This window comes from Mytilus trossulus, chromosome 12 (genome assembly GCF_036588685.1).
Source record: "Mytilus trossulus isolate FHL-02 chromosome 12, PNRI_Mtr1.1.1.hap1, whole genome shotgun sequence".
Lineage (NCBI taxonomy): Eukaryota > Metazoa > Mollusca > Bivalvia > Mytilida > Mytilidae > Mytilus > Mytilus trossulus.
Window position 1 is genome coordinate 2,311,334 of NC_086384.1, and position 24,866 is coordinate 2,336,199.

Here is a 24,866-nt window from a genome sequence, read left to right on the forward strand (position 1 = left end):
AAAAACCAACAGAAACGTGGAGAGGTCTCCAGTTACCCCGACCCATGTTTTGCATGACAACGAAGGTGATACCACAGCTAAACGGTCAAAAACTTTGGCAACTTAATGACACCAACTGAAACCAAATGGCATTTATCAGTACTGTATATGTAGCAACAAACAGTTTACAGAACCTTTATATGAAAACAAATAAATGTAAAACTAGTTTAAAATTATACTGTAATACATGTTTAGTGATATTTATTTTGTTTATAATCATGATGACATGTGTAACAAAACTCATTTACAGTAGAGTTGAATTTAGTACAGTTTCACAATTTATATCTTTGGTGAATTGCATATTTTATATAAATTTCGCACTTTTCTCATCACAGTTCCAATTAATCCAGATGTGCCTCAAAATTCTTCTCCTTATATCACAAAATGAACACACATATATTTTGTTAACTCTGTACACAAATTTGCAACAGACATTCTTTTGCACACAAAAATTCTTAAGTGAATTGATAACAGATGTTCCCATACAGATTCACACTTATAGCTCCGTGTATGCTGATACTTCATATCTAGATTATGTGCAAAACTTTGAGTCCAAATTGGAAAACAGATATAATCCACTTCATAATGCAAACCATTACATATATCTCCTGGAAAAAATAATAAATCTTTTAGCACTCAATAGCTATAAAAAACAATTTAGCAAAATAAAAGCAAAGAAGGATGAGAATAACAAAACATTACGAATAAGACTAGTCCGAGATTACTCTGACGTCCGACGGCTGTTTTGCCAGACAAGCTGGGGCCGTGGGACGTCAGAGCTTGTCCCATATCAAAAAGTGGATATTTGCCCACCCAAAATAGATGCGCTACTTTGTCGCTTCTGGAGCTGACTGGGGGCCTTGGAATTTTATAAATCGGGCATCAGTCTCTTCATTTTTCATTTATCTCTTCATTTATGTAAGTTTCACCTACCTGTCAACCTTTATTTTTCTATATTTTAACAGTTTTCATAGTGACCCCTCCATTTCAGCATTTTCACTTTCACTTTCAAATATGGACGTCAAGTTACGAGAGAGTTCGTGGCCTCGAGACTCAAATATGCAAATATTTATATTTTTTTACCTCCTTTATAGGAGATCGATAATTAACATCTAAAAGCAACCACGTTTTTTCGGTAATCAGCATTTAGTTCCGACCACGAAAACGATCGGAAGCTCTCGGATCTTTAGGCAGGTGCATCGTAAATGAACGAGGTGTTACATTATTGTCATTTGCCCTGTTTTCTCGTGGTCACGTGATAGTATTTGAAAATGATAGTGAAAATGCTGAAATGGGGGGGTCACTATGAAAACTGTTAAAATATAGAAAAATAAAGGTTGGCAGGTAGGTGAAACTTACATAAATGAAGAGGTAAATGAAAAATGAAGAGACTGATGCTCGATTTATAAAATTCCAAGGCCCCCAGTCAGCTCCAGAAGCGACAAAGTAGCGCATCTATTTTGGGTGGGCAAATATCCACTTTTTGATATGGGACAAGCTCTGACGTCCCACGGCCCCAGCTTGTCTGGCAAAACAGCCGTCGGACGTCAGAGTAATCTCGGACTAGAATAAGACCTGACAAAAGAAACACGTATAGTACTGATAAAAAAAAATGCACATATTTACATGAAGAACTCATTACCTTTGTCTACTGTAAACTATGTAAATACATCTTTTGTATAATATATTCATGTAAATGTTTTCATTTTTATATTTCTTTAAAGAATTATTGTAGTATTTATATTATTTTTGTATTGAGTAAAATTTATTTCTCAATTATTGTCTTCACAAACTGTGTGTGGCATATGTTTGTCATAGCTCAGTTTGTAAACAAAGTCACGTTGTTGACCCAAATAATGACCCGTAAGGCGAGGTCATCATGTGTAGAAACTGTATGTTTTGTCAATTTGAGAACAACATTGTGTAATTTTCTTTTACATAATACGGTAAAGATAAATATTAATGATACTGTGTATCTAATTATTGTGATTAAATTTTATCACTATTTAATATGTTTTTATGTAGGATCACTTCTTACAGTAAAACAATTTGCACTTTGTATAAAGTATAAAGAATTAAATGCTAAAAGTACAGCAAAATTGACCACAATTATTTACCTGTTGAATAAAGTAAATACTCGTGAACTGGTAACAGAAAGAATAAAATCGATAATTGATACTATAAATAGATGGGGGTTCCCCAATCATAAACTTACCTTTTACATTAACAATTATGGCTGATCAAAACCTTCACATCTGTACAGTTAATGCTAAGGGATTACAGCAAGCTGAAAAAAGAAAAAGACTAATTGAATGGACAAAACAACAAAAATGTGATATTCTCCTAATACAAGAAACACACTTTACTGACAACTTAGAAGAATCTTTAAAAAAAGAGTTTGAAGGTGAATTATTCTTCAGTAATGGTCAGAGCAATGCTAGAGGGGTATCTATATGGTTAAAAAGTAGGCTCAACTATAAATTTATTGACTTTTATAAAGATAAAGATGGAAGAATTCTTCTCGTAAATATAGAAATTGACGAAAGCATACTTACAATTGCAAACGTTTATGCACCAAATAATACTAAGCTAAGAAACACTTTTTTTAAAACGGTTAAAACTTTTATAGATAAATATAGTCTTGGACAACTAATAATCGGAGGAGACTTTAACGATATTTTATCTGAAAACGATACTAAAAATAAAAATAAAAGAATAAAATTTGATAAACCAGTCTGCGGACTTAAAACTTTAATTAAATCTTTGAAATTAACAGATATATGGCGTGAAAAAAACAGAGATAAAAGTCATTTTACATGGTGTAAAAGAAATAAAACTGAAGCCACTAGAATTGATTACTTCCTTGTTAGTACTGAAATTAAAAAAAATTGCTCCTCTTGTGATATTAGACCAATTGTTATTCAATACACTGACCATAATAGTGTATCTTTAAAAGTACATATATCAAGAAATAATAAAGGACGTGGATACTGGAAATTAAATAGTAGCGTTTTAAACGATGAAATCTACCTAAAAATAATATACAATCTAATTAACAACTATAAAATTAAAGCAAATGATTCAAAAAATCTAGACACTTTATGGGACACTTTTAAAATAGAGGTTCGAGATTGTACAATTCAATTCTGTAAATTAAAAGCCCTCAACAAAAAAGATTCAATCAATGTGTTAGAAAATCAACTAAGACAACTTAATAATGAAATTCATACAACTAACATCAGAGTTAATGATTATGAAACAAATACCTCCCTGATTGAAAAAATAGAGAAACTAGAACAAAAGTTAGGAAATCTTTATAATGAAAAAGTAAAAGGTAACCAAATAAGATCAAGGGTAAAATGGATTGAAGAAGGAGAAAAAAATACTTCCTACTTCTTAGGTCTTGAAAAAGCCAGGCAGTGCAAAAAAACCATCACTAGATTGTATGATGTAAACAATAATATAATTATTAATCAAGAAAAAATACTTAACATTGAAGTTAACTATTATAAAACATTATACTCCTCAACTAAGCCTGATGTGGAAGATACTAAAAAGTACTTTAACAATATTAAAAAATGTCCAAAATTGAGTGATACTGAAAGTGATTTATGTGAAGGAAAAATAACAGTGCAGGAATGCACAGATGCAATATTCAAAATGAAACTAAATAAAGCCCCAGGTCTAGATGGACTTAATGTTGAATTTTACAGAAAATTCTGGGAAAAAATAAAAGATTTAATTGTATCAGTATTTAATTTTTGCTATAAAAAAGGAGAATTATCATCTTCACAGAAAATTGGAGCAATATCATTAATATACAAAAAAGAAGATCCACTTTCTTTAAATAATTATCGCCCAATAACTCTGTTAAATTATGATGTAAAATTGTTGGCTTATGCACTTGCTCAAAGATTAAAACAAGTATTACCAAAAATAATTCATACTGATCAAAACGGTTATATAAAAAATAGATACATAGGCTTCAATATAAGGCAAATACAAGATATTATTGATTACTCAGAGAACTTTAAAGTAGATGGCGCTATACTTTTTGTTGATTTCTCTAAGGCATTTGACTCCCTCGAATGGAACTTTATGTCAGAAACTTTGGTAAAATTTGGCTTTAAAAGTAGTTTTATAAGATGGATTAAAACAATGTACACAGACATAAAAGGTTGTATACTCAACAATGGTTGGGTGTCCAGCAGTTTTAACATTTTTCGGGGAATTCGACAAGGATGTCCAATTTCTTCGTTAGCCTTCGTATTAGTGGTTGAAATTATGGCACTAAAACTAAGAGAAGATAATAATCTTAAAGGTTTAGAGGTGAAACTAGATGGTAAAAATTGCTCACTTAAAATATGTCAACTTGCAGATGATACAACACTATTTCTTAAATCACCAAAAGATGTTAGTTTAGCAATGAATATAATTGAAACTTTTGGAAGTTTATCAGGACTACAACTAAACAGAAATAAAACAGAGGGATTTTGGTTGGGAAAACTTAAACATAGCAGAGACAAATTTGAAAACATAAATTGGAAAACAGATAATATTAAAAGTCTTGGCTTTTATTTTGGTTATAACAATCAAGACTGTCAAAAACTAAACACTGATAAGCAGCTTAAAAAGTGTGAAAAAATAATATCAAACTGGATGAAAAGAAATTTAACATTAATAGGTAAAATAATAGTAGTAAAATCATTAATTCTACCAAATTTAACTTATATTGCATCAAATATGTACATACCAAAGGAAATAATACAAAAGTTTAAAACTCTAGTATATAATTTCATATGGAATGGGAAAAAAGATAAAGTTAAACGTGCAACTCTTTGTAAAAACTATCTAGAAGGTGGGTTAAAAATGATCGACATAGACCTATATCTTAAAGCTCTTCAATTGCGATGGATTTTAAAACTTAAACAAAATTCTGGTGATAATTGGACAATCATACCCCAAGCTTACTTAAACAAATTTGGTAAAAACCTCTTGATATTTCAAATGAATATTAAAAATGTTAATATGTTAGACAAAAAAATATTTAAATCCCTTCCTGAGTTCTATCAGCAATTGATTAAAACTTGGATAAATGTTAAGGGAGGACAGACAAAGATCCCACAATCGTTTCTAGACATAAGAAAGCAGATTTTATGGGGCAATCATAACATACAAATAAAAGGAAAACACTTATTATTTACTAAATGGATTGAACATAATATTCTGTATGTAAATGACATAATTGATGAAAAAGGTTGTATATCAGAAAATAAAATTTTATTTAAATTAAAAGATAAACGGGATTGGATTAGAGAATTATCATTATTAAAGAAAGCTATTCCAAAACATTGGCAGAATATTTTAAAACAAGAAAGCTCATTTAAAACAAAAGTAAATATAAAGAAAACAAAAAATCTGCAAATACTAATCAATCATAATATCCATCCAGAAATGAGTAATAAAGAAATATATTCAATACTAATTGCCCCCTATAAGCAAGAAAAACCTGTAGGTATTCTGAAGTGGGAAAGAATTCTTGAAGAAATTTAAATATAAAATTTAAAAGCACTCTTAATTTTATATTCAATTACCTAGAAAACAACAAATTTAAGATGTTTAAATGGAAACTTCTCAACTTCATCCTTCCATGCAACGACTTATTAGTACAGTGGAAAGTACTAGAAAACAATTCTTGCAATTTTTGCAAAGAAATTGACAACTATAAACATTTTTTTATTACTTGCCCTTATAATAATACTTACTGGCAAGACATATACAAGTTATTACTTTATCTTAAAATAGATAGACATATTTTAAGGCTAGAAAATTTAATAACTGGCTATAAAATAGCAGATGTAAAATATTTTGATATAAACACCCTGATAACAGTTATATTCTTCTCCATATATAAGGCACATTTTGTTTCAAACAAAAAAGAATCAAAGATAGAAATCTTTAAAATTTTCAAAAAAGAAATATATGACATTATAAGATTAAATTCGATAAGAAATATAGAAACCGGGAATACGTTATTAAACACTTCAGCATACTGTAACCTGTAAGTAAAGGTATAGTTTGTTTTTAACAGATAAACAGATGCTAACTTCCCTTGGCCTTGTATAAATATTTCACCACGAGGTGCCAAGATAAACCCGCACAGCAAATAACCTTTTGAATTGAATTTAAAATTATTTCATAAACTTACCTAGTTATGTTTTACTTACATAGTCAAGCAAGTAAGCTTAGACAAAGTAAATCCTTCAAAACAAAGAATATTTTAAAAGTAACTCCAATACACAGGTAACCACCTGTGAGAAAGTAAACACATATAATAAACACAAAACGATACGGTGTAGATCCGTTATTTTTCCCGACTTGTAAGCAGACTAAATCAATGTATATTGATGTTAATTTAATTTATGTATTATGTCTTATTGTATAATACTAACAATTATAAAATATTTTATTATATATTCTCCCTGGATGTATAATAACTGATATACAGGGATACTTAGCCTAATGCTGTAAGCTAGGTAAATTGTTAAACAGCATTTAGTGCAATAAAGATGATTTAATTGTTTCAAAAAAAAAAAAAAGATTATAACCAAAAACTGCAAAATTTCCACAAAATTACCAATTCAGGGGCAGCAACCCAACAACGGGTTGACCGATTCATCTGAAAATCTCAGGGCAGATAGATCTTGACCTGATAAACATTTTTACCCCATGTCAGATTTCCTCTAAATGCTTTGGTTTTTGAGTTATCAGCCAAAAACTGCATTTTACCCCTATGTTCTATTTTTTGCCGTGGCGGCCATCTTGGTTGGATGACCGGGTCACGCCACACATTTTTTAAACTAGATACCCAATGATGATTGTGGCCAAGTTTGGTTCAATTTGGCCCAGTAGTTTCAGAGGAGAAGATTTTTGTAAAAGATAACTAAGATTTACGAAAAATGGTTAAAAATTGACTATAAAGGGCAATAACTCCTAAACGGGTCAACTGACCATTTCGGTCATGTTGACTTATTTGTAAATCCTACTTTACTAAACATTATTGCTGTTTACAGTTTATCTCTATCTATAAAAATATTCAAGATAATAACCAAAAACTGCAAAATTTCCACAAAATTACCAATTCAGGGGCAGCAACCCAACAACGGGTTGACCGATTCATCTGAAAATTTCAGGGCAGATAGATCTTGACCTGATAAACATTTTTACCCCATGTCAGATTTCCTCTAAATGCTTTGGTTTTTGAGTTATAAGCCAAAAACTGCATTTTACCCCTATGTTCTATTTTTAGCCGTGGCGGCCATCTTGGTTGGTTGACCGGGTCACGCCACACATTTTTTAAACTAGATACCCCAATGATGATTGTGGCCAAGTTTGGTTCAATTTGGCCCAGTAGTTTCAGAGGAGAAGATTTTTGTAAAAGTTAACGACGACGGACGACGGACGACGGACGACGGACGCAAAGTGATGGGAAAAGCTCACTTGGCCCTTCGGGCCAGGTGAGCTAAAAATGACTGATTTCAATTAAAATAGCATCATTTTTAATAAATAGAAGACAAATTTTGGTTATTTTAAACAACGCGAATAAAATTTTAGTATGATTTCTCTGACACTCTTTTAATTTCATGAAACAAAAACCTATTCTAATCTATGAAAAGTACAAAAATCCAATGGCAGTCAATAATTTTTAGTAAAATGAAGAAATATTTGCATTTTAGGCAACGTGTACAAAAATTAAATATTTTCTTCCTTAACATAGGCATATTTTATGAAGAACAGCCAATTCTGATGTACAAGAAGTACTGAAATGATATGACGGTAAATAATGTGTATCAAAATAAATCAATAACTGCATTCTTATTCCACAAAAATAAAAGTTTAAGTATTTTAATTCTCATTATATCTAAATTCTGATTTGAAGACTTGTCTCAAGATGGTAGAAATAACTGATTTCAAATATAATAGCATCATTTCTAATAAAAAAAGACTAATTTTGGTTATTTTTAACAATGCGAATAAAATATTGGTATGATTTCTCTGACACTCTTTTAATTTCATAAAAAAAAACTATTTTAATCTATAAAAAGTACAAAAAATCCAATGGCGGTCAATAATTTTTAGTAAAATGAAGAGATATTTGCATTTTAGGCAATGCGTTAAAAAATTAAATATTTTTTTCCTTATCGTAGGCATTTTTTATGAAGAACAGTCAATTCTGATGGACAAAAAGTACTCAAATGATATGACAGTTAATAATTTGTATCAAAATCAAGCAATAACTGTATTCTTATTCAACAAAAATAAAAGTTTAAGTATTTAAATTCTCAGTATATCTCAATTCTGATTAGATGACTTGTCTCAAGATGGTAAAAATGAGTGATTTCGATTAAAATAGCATCATTTTTAATAAATAAAAGACAAATTTTGGTTATTTTAAACAACGCGAATAAAATTTTAGTATGATTTCTCTGACACTCTTTTAATTTCATGAAACAAAAACCTACTCTAATCTATAAAAAGTACAAAAATACAAGGGCGGTCAATAATTTTTAGTAAAATGAAGAAATATTTGCATTTTAGGCAACGTATACAAATATTTAATATTTTTTTCCTTAACGTAGGCATATTCAATAAAAAGAAAAACAATTTTGGATATTTTAAAGAATGCGAATAAATTTTGTATGATTTCTCTGACATTCTTTAAACTTTATAAATAAAACATTAATTTTTAACTATATACAGTGAAAAAATCAAATTGTGGTCAATAATTTCCATTCTAATGAAGAAATGATTGCATTCTGGTTCAACAAAATTAAAACTAAAAAGATACTTCTTCTTCAAATATTCAAATTTTATACAAAATTTGTCAATAAAAGGAATTTATAGCAACAGATTGAAATTGAAGTTACAACATTTTCAAATATGAGAAGAACAATTTGCATTTTACGCAACGCGTACATAAATTTAATATCTTTTTCCGTAAAGTAAACATACTTTATGAAGAACAACCAATCCTGAAGAACAAAAAGTACTGAATCATATTGCGGTTGATAATTTTTATCAAAATATTAAATAACTGCATTCTTATTCCACAAAATAATAGTTCAAAACTTCAATGGCGAATTATCGGCATTTTCGTAGGTAGAAGTTCATATTAACTGAGACATATTATGTATTATATATGTTTCTAATGTTTACAATATTTAATACAAAACTATTAATCAACAGAAACAATTTAAGGCTTTAATTAAGCATCTAATATAACTGTTATACTATTTTTACTTTTTTATTGCAACCAAATTAACGTGTAAATTATGGTGTCTTCGTCGAGGTCCGCGTTCATGGATCGTAAACACTGTTGAGTTCGGTTTACATAAGAATTTGAAATATATACGTATCCGTCCGATCCGTGCATAAATTTGATTTACTGATCGATCGATGACCGTTGTCACGGTAACTCCCACATAGGTTATTTGACTTATCTGACGGATCCTATGGGGCACCGATCACCGATCAGTCATCGATCAGTCAAACATCCGTCACCGATCATTCACCGATCAGTCAAGTTCACGTCAAACAGTAACGCCTAAGGTTGCAAGTACTGTACCATACATTTAATCCCACGGAAAATATATATATATAAATATATACGTATATAATCACAATGTTGACGTATACTAGCCAACTGTGCAAAAACAGAAGAATATCGACGAAACATTTAACATTTTAAACCAAATTTATCTATTGACATATCACCATGATCACAAGTAATTGTATATCACCAAAAGTATTATTTGTTATAACTCTTCACCGGTGCGTTAAATTATTTTTAAAGTTCACTGATAAAGACGCCATATAAATTGTATGATACGACATTTTTGTACATAAAGGGAATTTCAAAGCATGATCCTATTGAAATGGCTCAAATTATGGCCAAAAAATGTGATTTTTCCTGCAACGAAGAGGCACCACTATACTGCAAAGAATGTAATCAATTTATGTGCATGGAATGTAGAAAGAAAGTTCATGATAAATTTCCAAAATTCAAGGATCATGCAGTTGTGAATATTCATCTGGAAGGAAATTGCGTTTTCAAACCCCAACCTGTCTGTGAAACTCATAAGGACTCATTTGTTTTTTATTGTTGTACATGTGAGTGTTTAACATGCGCAGAATGCATTACAAGTACTCATAATGAACATAAAACTGAAAAGATAAAGAATGTTGCAGATACTCGTCGTCAGAATGTGAAACAAATTATAGAACAGTTGCAAACGAAAGTGGAAACAGTCAAACAGAAGCTTGAGACAATTGATTATGAACACTCCACTCAAATTCAGTCGGATTGTGAGTATTATGTTAAGACGGTCCAGGACACTGTAGGAGATTTGCATAAGATAGTTGATAGACATAAACGTATACCCTTGACCACGGCTTCTGACTTTAAAAACAATGAAACCGAGGATTTAGGTAGAAAAAGGGCGTTCTTTAGAAATCGTCAAGATGACGTAAAAGATCGATTATTGAAATTTGAAAATCTTTTGCAAGAAGAACATGATAGCACGTTTCTTACAGAATGGAAATCTCTTCAAATAGTTGTCAAAATCAATGACGAGGAAACTGACGATCCGCTAGAGGCCCCTCGTCGAATCGAAAGTTTCAATCAGAAAAAACTTACGAGATCCGTCATTGACGAAATTGATGAACATTTCCAAATGAGGTAAGTTGTAAAAATTATTATTTCAATAACCTCATTTACCACCAGAAACAGGCGCCAAGAAATGTCTGTTTTTTCTCAAATCCAAATGATCACAGTTTGAAAAGTATATTTTAAGGTCTGTTCACATTGTTATATTCTAAAATTTAATATTTTAGTTTGTCATCCAATTGGTATAATGCTAAGATAGATATTTACTGGTTTAACCGTTTTTGTGGAAAAAAAACCGGAGGTTATCAATGATATAAGATATATGGTTTGCTACTGACAATGTGTGGATTCAAAGAGGGTTAGAAAATCCATCAGGCCGAAGGATTTACTAACACTCAATGTATTAGTAGGGACAAGTTGCAAGCCGTATAACGAATTTATTCTGCCAATTTTGAAATAAAAATGGACATTGAAATATATTAACAATATTTGAACAACTGATGTCATGATATCCCATAAAATCTACTGACCCCTTACGGATCAAAGAGGGTCAGCAGCTGACGGCGAAGTGTTTGCGTTCGTATAATGCTATAAAATTGTTAGCGTCGCCGTCTTAATCCTAATCCGCAAAGAACTTAAGTATCAGCATAATGAGCTCTATTAACTTATAGCACAGGGTTTTATATCTCAAATGGAAGGTTTGGATTGACTTAAAGGGCAATGGCTTACCACTGTTAGTGGTAATAAGGGTTAAAACTAGGATTTTATGGTTTCTGGGCAATAACTTAAGTATAAGTCTAAGGATCTCTATGAAATAATCCACACCGTGTCCATTTTCAATTATGAACTTTAGATTGATTTTGGGGGTTATGGCCCTTAATATTGAAGGAAACGGGGTCGAAAACAATTCAGTGTTTAATACTTCACTTTTTATAAATTGCTTATTGAACACATGAATCACCAATTTCAATCGGGTTTAATTCAATGTATGAAATTTCTTATATTTATTTATATGCTTAATCTAACCATGTATAAGATTTAATTTTGGGCCTCATTACTAAATTGATACACAATAAAATCTAAACGTCCAAAGTCCACAATTTAACTTGTAATTGATTGATTTCATCGACAATTGAATTATTGGGGTTATTTGATATGCAAATGTTAACCCTGTATATAGATTTTTCATTTGGGCCCTGTTTTCGAATTGGTCCACATAACTGTCCAAAGATAAATTGTGAGACAACATTCTTTCTGTGTCAGATACATAGCTTCATATAAAAATAGATGAAAAATGAAAAAAACACGTTATAAAATTATTGCGTCCGAAGCGCTTTCCTAATCCTGGTACTTTTGATAACTATTACCTTTCTGTGGAACCCTCAAAGCAGAATATTTGAAAGTTAAAAATATGTTAGGTCGAAACCTTTGCAAAGTTACAAACCAAAACGGACCTTAAAAAATAGCAAAATCCAACTAAGACCAACTTTGTATGAGGGAATAGAAACTTTTTCTTCAGTTCAATTTCAAAATTTATAAACGGTCAAATTTGATAGTTCGTTATAAATCATGGCAGTACCAAAGTACTTACTGCTGAGCTGGTGATACCTTCGGGGACTGGTAGTCCACAAGCAGCGGTATCTAATTATTGCTGTAAATTATGAAAACAACACGTTATAAATTTGAGTCCGATGCGATTTTTTGGATTAAAGAAGTTACAACATTATTAATTTAAGAAATTATGTAAAAAATATAGTTTTACATAAACAGTTCCTTATTAGATATTTTGAAAAAGTAAATGTAAACGGTATAGATTTTTTTAATTAATAATGATTGCTTATAAAGTCCAATTTCCATTTTTTTTTACCAACATTCATTCTGTGTTTGAAAACTATGCTGTGTCAAATATTTTAACAATCTAAATTCCTGCATCAAGCTTGGATGTAGTTTCCATATTTGGCCAAACTGTTCAGCGTTCGACATGCGTGTAGTATCAAGCTGCGCCCAGGCAGCATTTTATTACTAGTCAAAAACCCTCCACTTCGTATATTTAGGATTTATAATTAATAACACATTTATCAAAGAAAGCTACATAACAAAGTTGATAATATATATCATTAGAAACACAGACGTAAAAATGTAAGAGCCAAATTCTTAAGTCACCCGATTATCAAATCAGGGTGGGGTCTGAAATAAAAAACAAAACAGAGAAAAAAAAAAAAAAGATAAAAGAAAAAGAAAGCAGTGTTGACTTAAACAACTTCCAGGATATTTGAAGTATATTTTAGGCAGAAAATAGCGCAGTAACGTTTTAAAGAATAAATTATGTCCCTACAATTACTCTGAACAGATTTAACGTAAAAGCATACCAAACTCATTATCTGTCTACCATAAATTATAATATGAAAATTTAAGTGATTCATATGACACAATTGTTCATTTACAGACTAAAAGAACATGAACAGACAATCGTCAAACTCACAGAAGGTATGGATGCACTGAAGGACGAACTAAAAGAAAAACAAGTACAAATAGATGATCTAGAGAAGTAAGTTCTTAACAATGATGTTTGATTGAATCAAATACGTAGCCTTGATAAATTGAAGAATCATTTGTACAGTTTGACAAGACATTTCCCGTCCATATAAAATATAAAAACAATTGGATTTATACCGCTTTTTCATGCAACCGGTAACTACATTATACTGAGTGTCTTATACAAAACGACAAATCATTATCTAAGTTGATCCATCGTTTATTTAACAACTTTAAATGTTTCTTCTTTGCATTGGCTCCATCTTACATACATAGTAAATTTAAATAGTACCTTTTGATCTTACTCCCTTATACTTTACGGTCATATACATGACTTGATACTCGAAAATATTAGCCAGGGTGTCATAAATCAGTGAAGCAACATATTATGCCCAAGTCCATTCCTTTTTATCAATGAATTCTAAATGCACGAAACTTTTTTGATAATACCGAACAAATATCCCAACGGTTTGTACGCGTGAATGAAATCTACTAACTATTTCATTTCATTTATAATTCTCACTTGGTAAAAAAAAAATCAGTCAAGACAAATTGACGATAAAAATTTTGTGATACTGACTTCATCAGCTCAACAATCAGCACGCCGCAGAGAGATTGCTTCATATTAATATCTTTTCTGATGAATGTAAGTATCAAAAACAACATGTCATTATATATATATTCAATATTAATAGAATTTTGTATATTTTCCATCTAATTTTACTGTTTTATATATTTTTGTCTCATAGACAGGACAGGATATTCGAAACCAAAATACATGTATATGACATTGCCGTCACGAACCACTGCAGCAACGTCACACTTTGCTGCCCATTTTCTATTAATTTATATATGGAGTGCACTCGACTTTATTCATACAACTGAACCACTATCACTTCGTTTTTAAGACTTTACTTTACTTTACAATGAATGCGTAAAAGAGACAATAATCCAATCAAAGAACAGAAAATAGTCATTAAATTGTCCTCAACACATCGAAATATTTTGTTATTTTAGATTATCTCTTAAATTAAAAGAAATGAAGACAAAGTTTAGTGAAATAGTCGATGAAAACGACAAACTTAAAACAGAAATAAAAGAAAGAAAAGTACAGGAATTCTCAAAGTAAGTCATTGTGTTCATTAACTTAAATAAAACATCTGAATAAAAAAAGACGTGTACATTTTCTTAATTATTAAAGGGTACTGCTTGAAAAGCTTTTTGCTCTAAAAACAATACCACTCATTGAGCGTTGGAAGACTACACATCAATGTAATTTTAAAAATAAGTATGTCAGTAAATTCCACATGTTCAATATTGGTTGAGAGCGAAGCTCGAACGTCAATATGGAATTTATTGACCCCGCTTATACCGCATCAGGTCACTTGCACACTATGTCACGAATTTATCTGAACGACTTTCTTTATTTGTTGAATGAAGACTATAGATGTCTCAATGTAATCGTACCACATCTTCATATTTTTATATCAACGTGTTCAAGTGTTCAATTTTACGAACCTACTTCCATTGGTCATCACAAAAAACTAATTGTAACAATAACAATTTTATGTAAACAACCTTGATATAACAATATTAAACAAAACTTTCAATACATCCAAATATTTAAATAGTACAACAGTCGTGTATTGAAATAAGCCCCGTCTACTTTCTGATCTAATAACGCTTTTAACCAATCATATTACGAGAAATTTAAAGGAGGTAAAATAATAGAGTTATGAAGTATTCCATATTTGTATAACTTATATTTTGAATTACATTTGTTCAGGTTGGTTCGTATCAATCTCAAATAAAGCAAAACCAAGAAATTAATCTTACGTATGCAATTATGGTTTTAGTTGCACCCACAGTTTGAGGAATACCACAATGGTGTGTCTCTATCTGCCTCTTTTTTTTATTGTCTGTCCATGCTGACTTTTACGATAAATATTTTATTTTTCCATACAAGGCTTCAAATAATATTGGTCTTGATCTGCCATTGAATACAGAAGCTATACAAAGTACCATACACAAAAAACGGTACATCGGTGGTTCGTGTTACTCTTTTTCACAGCTTGGCAAAATTCTATCTTCAGTGAAAAAGGGTTTTCGGAACTACTGTAAAAATGCGTAGTGATATTAATCATATGTGAATTTTGAAAAAAAAACTACCAGGGACTTGTGGGTGGTTTTAGATCTCGAACTCTGAAATAAGTTCAACGAACACTTTTGATTTTTCAATCCTTTATACTATCTTTCCCAAAGTTAAATTGCAAAATACGTGTAAAGGACAAAATTCACAATGCTATAAATATATAAGAAAAAAATGGTGAGATAGAGTAAATATGACATGGTGATATATTTGTTCATTCTATCAAGTTCTACCATTCCTGAACTTTTCATGAATCTAGCAACCCTTTGTTGAGTTCCTGCCACTACATTTTGTAGTTTATGGTTAATATCTTAATAACAAATAAAGATAAAGATAGACTGTAAAATATCAGCAAAGTAAGGTCTCCAAATATGACCAAATTTGACAACTGACCCATTCAGAAGTTATTGCCCTTCGATGTCAAGTTCATACCATTTGTTTATCGTGTTCTCTAACTTTAAACAATCTTCTCTGAAACTACTGGACCAAATTTACGCTAAATGGTTCTTAGATTATCTAGAAAAAAAAAAATGTTTTTTTTCGAAAACATGACTTCCATTGCTAAAAAAACAGAACATACTGTAAAATGAATTTTCTGACTTATATCTCACAAACTTCAGCATTTAGAGCAAATCAGACAAGTCTAAGTATTCATTAGGCCAACGTTAAGCTTCCCAGTGATTTTAAGGTTATTGCCACTGAATGGATGATTCTTATGAAATTTTGCAGGTTTTGGTTATAATCTTGAATATTATTACAGATGCAGATTACATTGTAACTACATTCATACGTAGAATAAGTATGTGCATATATAAAAATACATGTATATATGTATATCAAGTAAACTATGTGCATATGTTTGCAAAGTATTTGAATATGAAAACGGTGTGCATATATAGGCAATATATGGGCATACATAGAGAAAGTATATGCAGATACTGAAAAGAACGTGCAAATAAAATCATATATTCGCTTAAGCCAGTTACGGTTTTTGTATAAATAACCTTTTAAGCAAAATTCGCACATGTCAATGAGAACTCGTGTGACATTTCGTAAAAGTTAGCAAGTAGCGTGCAAAAACTGTGTACACAAGTTTGATTGTATTGATTGCTTGGCAGTGTGATTATGTTATTGAGCATTTAAATATTTAAATTGATAAAGTAGTATTTGATGTAAAAAGCGGGAATACAATTGGCTATTGGAACAATTTAAAGTTGTAAGTCATACTTTAGATTTTTTAAATTGAACTATAAATTAATGACACGATAATTTCTCATTAAACGAATCAAAAATTCAAAATTTACCTTCATTCTCACAATAGGAAAAAATATACAATGTTTACCCTTTCATCGATCGGTCTGTGTGTCATCTAATTTCTCAACTTAATTTATATTTCCAAAATAATCAGTTAGTCTAATGATAGTCTGGTACCAATTCTTCAATGAAATCGAAAAATCCAATTTATGATGAACTGTAATGTAATATAAGTGCCAATTTAAGACATATTCTATATCATAATATACACAAATAAACTGTGAGAGAATTATCTTCATTGATTATATTTGCTCTCTGATACGATATTCCCGTGCCTTCATTTCCTATTATGATTTTCTTGATATGAAGTTGCTGCTCACAAGGACGGAAGCTATTAAACAAAGAGTTCCAAATGGTGAAGTTGAAATCATTCCTTTGTAAATTTTACGGACGCCATCAAGAGTTGGTTAACCGTTATGGAATAACCATTTTAAAAATGATATCGGATATGTTCCTTACGTCGTAACTACAATCCCCTTCCCTTTCATAAATGATATTGGACATGTTCCTTACGTCGTAACTACAATCCCCTCCCTTTCATGAATGTGACCTACCGAATTAGACTACCGGATTTGTTATCACATAAGCAACACGACGGGTGCCACAAGTGGAGCAGTATCTGCTTACCCTTCAGGAGCACCTGCGATCACCCCTTGTTTTTAGTAGGGTTCGTGTTGTTTATTCTATAGTTTTCTATGTTGTGTCATGTGTACTATTGTTAGTCTGATTGTATTTTTCATCTTTAGCCATGGCGTTGTCAGTTTGTTTTAGATTTATGAGTTTGACTGTCCCTTTGGTATATTTCGTCCCTCTTTTATAAATGTTAAGTTTTGGGGTGACTTTGCATCCTTGTCGTTATATTCTAATTATTGAAGATGTAGAACTGATGTATCATGAGTACTGTCGTTTATTCATTTTAGGTGTTCGTTTTTATTCTATGGTTCAAAACATGCATATGTTGCAATGTTACTTTTTACGTAATTTTGCTGTTTTATCAATTTTTTACATAACCATATTAACGGGGATAGCCATAAAAGCATATTCAATCTACTATTTTTCTTTTAAATATGCTGTACCCAGTAATTAAGTGTAAATTTCGAGTTTGACTTCCTCAGTCATAAAAACCTTCCATCATCACCAAACTGAAAAAAGAAATAACACGACGGGTGCCGTATACGGTGCAGGAAATGCTTACCGTTCCAGAGCACCTGATTTCACTCCATTTTTAGTGGAATTCGTTTTGTTACTTATTCATTATTTATAACTATTGATGTAAATGTCGTTTGGTTTTATAAGTCTTTGTTCATTCTTTGGTTTTGATTGTTATTGGCTCAACCTAAAAAAAATAGCACACGGCTATACATGGTTTTAACTTAAAGACTCAAAGGTCTGTCTCAAGTCAGGTCAAGCTCTATATAAACTGTACGTTTGTGAAACTCTGTTAAAATATACATTAACTACAATCAATTTGAATATGTGTATAAGTTGAACATATAGATTCTACTACTTCATCTTTTGTAATACGATATCTATTCACAGTTAAGATACACTTTTACAGATGTACAATTTATATACAGCATTACAGATGTACAGTTTATATACACCTTTACAGATGTACAGTTTATATACAGCTTTACAGATGTACAGTTCAGATACAGCTTAACAGTTGTACAGTTTATTTACAGCTTAACAAATGTACATTTGAAAGGCATTTTTAGTAATGTACATCAAAATCGCTTGTACAAAAGTAGCTGTGACTATCAATAAAAAAAACCAGAAGTATCCACAAATTCAACTTAACTGACTGTCGAATACCATAATAATTGTTTTTGGTTTAAAACTTCACCCAATATGCTAGTTTATAAAAAAAAAATGTTGAAGTATTGTCCTCATGACAGTTGGTTTTTACCTTAAACTGAAATTATTTAAAAGCTTTTAACATTTTATGAGTGGAAACCTAAATTTTAAAGTTTGGTAACGCGTCTTCTGATTGGCTTCCGTTATTTTGTTATGAGCCCATAGACATAATTTAGTCATGTGACCGTGACGTCATCAACGTTTTTTCATGGTTTTCTACGGTTAAAAAGGTAATTTAGAATTAAATTATAAGAAATGACTGTAATATTATTTCTGTCTATTCGAAATGACATAAAAAAATTAAATTGGTGCACACTGTTAAGAACCCGCTTCGCGCGTTATTTAGTGTGCACCAAATTTTTTTGTTATTTCTTCATAGAAAGAAAAAATATTACAGTCATTCCTTAAATGTTCGTTTTGGATTTTTTTATAAGAGAGTATTAATGACTACGGTTTGTGTATTAACAATTGAATTAAATAAAATCTGCCATCAGTAACCATGGTAACCGCACTATCAGATTTTATCGATTTATGACTATTCAACAAAAGTTTACTATTGCTGTTATTTATATCTTTACTCAATTTGATGAAAATGATTATTGGATGTCTGGCTGTCCTGACTCGACGTATGAGATTAAAGTACAGTTCTTCGTAAGGACCATGCAGGGGATGGTTTCAAAATCACTCCAAATAATTGTCATATTTTAGTATATGATAAAAAAACTTTTTTCTACAAAGTAGTTTTTGTTTTGTCATATGCGTTGCCATATCAACAAGACTCAATGTTAATACACTTTTGAGGTTCAAAATACAACTTAAATGATGTAATAATTAGATAGAAAGTAATATGCTCTGGTGGATATAAAAAAAGGATACAATAAAACCCAGTGTATTTTTTAAAAGAAGTGTATTAATGATTTATTTGAATAAAATTAGTTAATGATAATGAAAAAAAATAAAACAATTTGCATACATGTAGCAACGAAATCAGCACCATAGCATATTTTTCAAAAGACTGATTTTTTTTTGCAACCGTGGAAATGATATAGGTGTACTTTTTTTTAATGGTCCAGAATAAGATTAGAAATATTAGAGAATAAAAAGAAATGATAATCATGTCTTATGGTTCCTCATTCCGTTTCACTTTGGCTCCAAATTTGGTATTTTTTTCCTTATTTTTCAGTTTTTATACAGTTAAAACATTTATAATCCACAGATAACTTGGAGTATAAGCACAATATTGGAAAAAACAATTTTTCTCCTCACTATTTTAGAAATAAAAAAAAAAATGTTTGGAAAAAAGGGGGTGGGGTAATTCTTTTTTATTGGAGCGGGGGTCAATTTGCACAAACATCGTGTATTGCAGGAACGTCCAACAGAGAAGAGAGAAATTGTCTCTCTTTTTGTGGGTATTGGGGAGGAGGACAATTTGAAATAGCACTAATCGATAATTTTATCGGTTATAATATGAATATAAATCCCAACTTATAAGCAATATTACATAATTCATATAAGATTTTTTTTTTTAAATGTTCTTTTTACTTCCATATGTTCTTCTAGTGCAATTTTGTTTTTGTTTATCAAAACGTACATCATAACCATGATAACGTCACCTTGTTTCCTAGCCATGCAGTTGCTAACATCTTTTATCTGGATTTTCATTTTATGAAAATTTACCACTAAACATGAATTGAAATGGTCTGATTTTAGCTCACCTGGCCCAAAGGGCCAAGTGAGCTTTTCGAATCACTTTGCGTCCGTCGTCCGTCATCCATTGTCGTTAACTTTTACAAAAATCTTCTCCTCTGAAACTACTGGGCCAAATTAATCCAAACTTGGCCACAATCATCTTTGGGGTGTCTTGTTTAACAAAAAGTGTCCTGTGATCCGGAATCAAATCAAGATGGCTGCCACGGCTGAAAATAGAACATAGGGGTAAAATGCAGTTTTTGGCTTTTAATTCAAAAACCAAAGCATTTAAAGCAAATCTGACATGGGTTAAAATTGTTTGTCAGGTCAAAATCTGTCTGCCCTGAAATTTTCAGATGAATCAGACAACCCGTTGTTGGGTTGCTGCCCCTGAATTGGTTATTTTAAGGATATTTTGCTGTTTTTGGTTATTATCTTGAATATTATTATAGATAGAGATAAACTGTAAACAGCAATAATGTTCAGCAAAGTAAGATTTACCAAGAAGTCCTTAGTTATTGCCCTTTAAAGTCAATTTTAAACAAATTTCATAAAATTTGTAAATTTTTACTACCATTTTCCACTGAATCTACTGGGCCAATTTCATTATAGATAGAGAGAATTGTAAGCAGCAAGAATGTTTAGTTTAGTAAAATGTAAAAACACATCACTATCACCAAAACACAATTTAGTCATGAATCCATCTGCTTCCTTTGTTTAATATTCACACACATGACATAGACCAAGGGGAGCGACACAGGCTCTTTAGAGCCTCTAGTTTTTTTTGGCATTAGAATATATAGAGATAGATAACTACATTGTATCTGAATATTTGCCTATGTAAACTGGGTTTTGATGTTGAAAATTGAGATTATCTTATACATGTAGTATTTTAAAACATGATAAATAAGTGACACGAAACAGCTAGTTTTGTGTATTTTGGCTTGTGCTTTATGAAGATGTACTTTGAATATACTGGTTGACAATACTTGGTCGTCATATTATAATTGGTTTTATCATTGTCATTTGTTTAGTTTCTTCTATTACCCATTTGCACATTGCACTTGACCTTCTTTAAACAAGTTTTACTGTGCAAATAGATCTATGTATTTGTTTATTTAACATATACTAGAGGTATATGTTTGAGATCTCACTACACAAGTTTAACCCCATCACATTTTTCCACCTGTTGCAAGTCAGCGATATCTAGCTTTTGTTATCATTGTGTGTTTTATAATGATATTCGTTCATTAGTCATATTAATATGTTTCAGAGTTTAGTGTAATGTCTAATTTGCTGAACTAGTGAATATTGTTTGTTGGGTGCTTGCTGAACACAGTTTTCAAGAGCAGGGTTATCTCACCTACTTTGGAAGACATATTAATGGTATACGGCTGTTTTCTGCCTTTTGGCCGGGTTGTGTCTAAAACAGTTTCATATTTCTACTTTAGATAGACAAGGAAATTTATTAGAATTTATAAGAAACTAAACTACAGCGTCTCATCATATTACTCTTATACTTCTATAAATCAATAACACAAAACTTGAGTCAAGTTTGATCTTTTATAATATGAAATTCTATCAACATATACATATGCATGTATCACTAAATCAGGTTTCATAAATAACACAAAGAAATGACTCCAGTTTACTTTAAAAGAATCAAAGCCCTATACGTTTGTAAATGTATTTGGGCAAGTGCACCAATTAAAAAAAAAGTGGTAGCTAGAATATAATTCTTGACACAAATAATGTTAACTTAATTTATACTACCATTGCACACAGTACATATGAGTTGCATTTTATTTTGTAGTTGTACCCCAGAAAGATGTTTTATTTTACTCAACAAATGAAATACATTTTTTCTGCAAATCCCACCCACACCCCAATTATCAAAACTTTCTATTTTTGACAGTCATTAATTTGATGTATCGTTTTTGCAATAACACCATGGCCACAAAAATAGCTCCTTTAATAATGATGATTTATTATAAACAAAGCTTACTTACAGGCTCGTAGCAACCCATACGCCAAAACCCAAGTGTGTACACATCGGAAATTTAACAAAAATAAAAGTATGGTAAATCAAGTTAGAATAAAGCTACTTAAACATGATAAAGTAATTAAAAAAAAGGTATGTTTTAAATAAATGTAAACTAACACTTTGTAGCTATAATCCTTTTTGAAAACTAGTGTAGTCTTTTGATTTACAGAATTAGCATGATGATTCAGTTGCTGATGCAAACATTTAAGATGGTCGAGTCCTCAAGTTGTCAGACCACAATTATAGCATATACAATGCCTCTTTACAGTGACGTTTCTGAAGATTTAAAAACAAACTGATGAAATAAAATGTGACATTTAAATGAAAACAATGCTCCACGATTCATACGCTTCGAGATTTAAAGTGTTTGTTTCCCTTGCTTGGTAAAAATAAAAAAAATTAGAGTCGTTCTGGAAGTTAGTATCAAGCAAAACCTACTACGCATTAGAATTGAGTTTAATGTGCGTATTGTTATGCGTTTACTTTTCTAGAGGTAGAGGTATAGGGGGAGGGTTGATATCTCATAAACATGTTTAACCCCGCCGCATTTTTGCGCCTGTCCCAAGTCAGGAGCCTCTGGCCTTTGTTAGTCTTGTATTATTTTAATTTTAGTTTCTTGTGTACAATTTGGAAATTAGTATGGTGTTCATTATCATTGGACTAGTATATATTTGTTTAGGGGCCAGCTGAAGGACGCCTCCGAATGCAGTAATTTCTCGCTACATTGAAGACCTGTGGGTGACCTTCTGCTGTTGTTTTTTATTTGGTCGGGTTGTTGTCTCTTTGACACATTCCCCATTTCCATTCTCAATTTTATTTCTCCAAATAACTTTTTTTTCAAATTCTATCATTTTCAAAATTTTGACTGGTTACTCGTGAAATTAAGATTTTTGTGAGGTATTTTTAAGCCCAGGAAAATTGTTACAATGCAGGATTTTGAACCATTTACTCCAAACTCCTCGCCAAATGTCTTCTTCCCCGGTGTTGAGTACACATCATATTGGTATAGCTACGCCCCTGACTAATTTAAAAAAAAAGTCATTGCCCCAAACATATATGCAACATTTCTGCAGCATCCCCTATATTCTAATGGATTTTTCTTTTACAAAAAAAAGTATTTAAAAAACCCCTGATATTAGCTACTCAATATGGTTGTATTGGAATACAGAATGGCAACTCATGGACAGACATCATGTAATATTCGCCACATGACGCTCATATTTCTTTCTACCATCATCATTTTTTTTTATCAAATATTGTTTTAATCATCGATGTTTAACATCCAAACAAAATGGGAGTAGTATATACCTTCAGAGCTTCTCTGTGGTATCTACTTACGAAATACATAGACGACAATTTCGTGTGAATCTACATCTCACTAAAACAATTTTTAGATTACTGATTTGAGGGAACACTCTCTAAACCAGAACGAATGTATGGCAAGATATAATCATGAAGGCAGGTCACTATAAAGTCCGTTTACTAACTGATTAGAGTCATACATATCACGTGTGCATTCTTGAAAGCCTTCACGTACCACATTCGACGATGGGAACTCTTATCTGGAAGTGTAGACAACATAAGCTTATATGGTAATTCTGTTTATCTGTATACAAGTGGTTTGCCTCGTCTGTTCAACAATCAAATTAACAAACGCTTCTAGTCTGCTTTGTCTGGTAAAAAGGAACTCTGGAACTCATCCTCAATGGCATTTATACGTCAGGAAACTCACAAGTATACAAGTAAAGATTGTTTTAAGAACAACGAGGTTGGGACGAATTATTCTATATAAAATCGTCAATAGCAGTTGTACATTACTAAGATATGTCTTTTATAACAACTACGGTACTACTAATTTGGATAATTGACCGCTATTCTGTTCAGCATTGCACACAATTATCATGCATAAAATATAAAACAAAAAATGTTAAAAAAAACTCAAAACAAAATAATGTATTAATAATATATGTATATCCGTTAATGAAATAAACAATAATTGGCATTCTTTTCACAAATAATTAGTTAGTGATTGTCAGATGAATTTCAATAAGTAAGAACGAAATGTTAAAAATAAAATAAAATAAAATCATGCATGTTCACTGTTTTATTTGTTTCAATTAAACACTTGATTATAAAAATTGCTAAAAATTTGCGATACTTAGCATTTAAAAATCGCCAGATTTAAACACAAGTTAGAAAAAACGGTACGGTAAATCAGAAGTGCAAAGTTTTATTTGGGAAATGCAACATTAAATTTTTGAGGTTAAAAGTACTTAATATCTTAATTTTATGCTAATTGCATAGAACGTAATCGGAAATTGTTCCATTTTTATGTTGTATATGTTGTGTACAAGTTATCATTTTGTACAAATTATGATTTGTACAAAAATATTGTACAAATTATAATTTGTATTTTGACTTTGTACATATCATAATTTGTACAAAACGTGCCTTTACATATTACAATTTGTACAAAATTTGACCAAAAATCACTTATAACTTGTACAACAGTTTTGAAAAGGAATGTTGGTGAAAAATGCAATGATTCACACATAGACTTGTAATTTACTGAC

General features: G+C 30.9%; 1 long non-coding RNA gene across 1 annotated transcript; it reads right to left on the reverse strand.

The window, feature by feature from the left end:
* Positions 1–223: 223 nt before the first annotated feature.
* Positions 224–2,204, reverse strand: LOC134692752 (uncharacterized). The gene is made up of 2 exons (XR_010102265.1): positions 2,157–2,204; positions 224–647 (listed from the first exon to the last, which is right to left on the reverse strand). It is a non-coding gene; the product is annotated as an uncharacterized LOC134692752 (long non-coding RNA).
* Between the last annotated feature and the right edge of the window lie 22,662 nt (positions 2,205–24,866).